Raw genomic sequence first — 2,219 nt, 5'->3', positions numbered from 1 at the left:
CCTCCTCCTCCTCCTCCTCCCCCTCCTCCTTCCAACTGTCGACGGACAAAATTTTGCCGCCCCCTGGCCACTATATAACTAGACGCTGTGCTTGAGGTAAAGCAAAATCGCGGTTAGTTCTCACGGTTGCGCGAATTCAGCAGTAAACGGACAATGCGCACGAGGGAGGGGTAGGTGTATGCGCCAATTCTGCCCATGGCTGTTAACTTCCATAATGGCGACGACGTCGAACACCTTCAAGTCCCCGGGATGACTCATTCACGCACGCACATAGGCTCGGGCCGGGCTTCCCCTCAGTCATCATGACGCATAGCGCCCCGGGCCATTTCTCATTTTAACCTTGGCGATACATGTGAGAAGCCGAAGGCGGAAAGTGGACAAATGTAGCGTTCTATTTATCCTTGACTATTTCCCAAAGCGTTTTTACCAGATTGCAGTTTTATTGTAAACTTATGGAATGACCTCGGCATTAGAACCAGGGACGGCATGGATACAACCCTATCCAAATATTTAGCGATCAAAAAGGCACACAAACTCATATAACATTTTAACAAATATTATTCTATTGTCGCCATAATGAATCATGAAGCTGAGCTTCTTTAATCTTAGTGTTGATGGCTACCCAAGAACCAATGTAATGCAGGTGAATCGAGGTTCTTTTAGAGGCTACTTTAGCTAAAAAATCACCTGTAGAAAAAGAGTACCAGCTCAGACCTTCCGCAAACACCAGTTGTTCAAATGAACAAAACCACTTCATTGCCCTTAAAAATACAAGGGTGGGGCTTAAAAGGAAAATCAAAGATGGAATGATTGCAACCACGCAGGTTTGTAACACGGTAGACAAAGAATATCCGTTTCATAGAGGAAATCGTCAAAACACAGCTCTCTCCCACCTTGAGTACCGGCTATTACATACTTCTGATTTGGCTACCAAGAGAGTCGATTGTGTTAAAACTATTTAAATGATAGGAAATCGGGTTAGTGAGATGTCCTTGCATCAATTCTTGTTATTCGTAAAGGACAGCTAAGGGCAATTGAAGGGAATGGGTTCTAAATATTGCGAAATTTCCAGTAACTCCAAGAAATGAAATTTAAAATATTTGATGAGAAAAATTAACTTTCCTTAAGTTTTCTTCACACATAGAAAAAGCATATTAACGCATGCTTTTGCCTCACCTTTCGTGCCAAGGTCATTTTCATTCTTAGTACCTTAAAGTATTGCTAAATTGCCTAGAATTTTTAATTTTACACTAGTTTGTTTGAGTTATCTGATCGGGTAGATAATTCATCTGACTAGATACACTGTGGTAAGTTACCTTAAACTTGGCCAGTCCCTTTCATCGGACGCAGCCCTGTGTCGGCCACCCACTTAACCACCCGATCTGGGGAGTGATCGACCAGGTGACCATGGAGAGGACATGCTTAACCCGTACCTGTAGTGGAGTGTTCGAGATAAAATAACTACCAAATTCCATGCAGGAATACCTAAACCAATCTTTACAGTTCTCGGTTGGAGAGGTGGATTTGGCCAAAAAAATCAACCACCGCAGAAACGCATTTGCAGAAAAGTGCTAAACCTCCCATATCTGTCCCCTAGCAAATCTTTTTTCGCCTTCTGCTCCTCCCCAACCCGCGCGTTTGTTTTTCACTTCTAGTCCTAAAAACATCGGACATCGCTGTGATTCCACTTTTTCAACAGTTGTAACTGTAGCGCCCCGAGTCTTCCCTGAAGACAAAAGGAGACATAATACTGGGGTAGAACGTAGATGTATTCAACATACTGAAGGGCCTGGAGCTAAGGCGTGGCCCAGAGGCCAGTCCACTGGGCAAAGGTACAATGGCTGCCTCACGAAGTGGTTCTTTGCCAAAACCGAGAGTAAAACAACTAACGTATTGCAGTAACTCTACTTCCCGTAAACAACACCTCCGTTTTTTTGAACGTTGAACCTATCTACAACAGGGGTTTCTTTTGTTCTCTGCTACCACACAAGGCAGCATGGAAACACGATTTTTTGTGGTAAAAATATCATTTATTTCGCTCGTGTCTTATAAGATTGATGAATGGTGCTTTGATCATTTGAATCTCTAGAAAGTCAATATGAACCAATGAAGAATTCGAAATGATTTTCTTACGGAAAACACTTATCAGAATATCTAAACTGCATGTTCTATCGGCAAATATAAGAATTGGCTCCCGACAATTTATGATACCATTAAGG

Source organism: Echinococcus granulosus (genome assembly GCF_000524195.1).
Source record: "Echinococcus granulosus chromosome Unknown EG_S00033, whole genome shotgun sequence".
NCBI classification, from domain to species: Eukaryota; Metazoa; Platyhelminthes; class Cestoda; order Cyclophyllidea; family Taeniidae; genus Echinococcus; species Echinococcus granulosus.
This window is presented reverse-complemented; position numbering follows the sequence as displayed.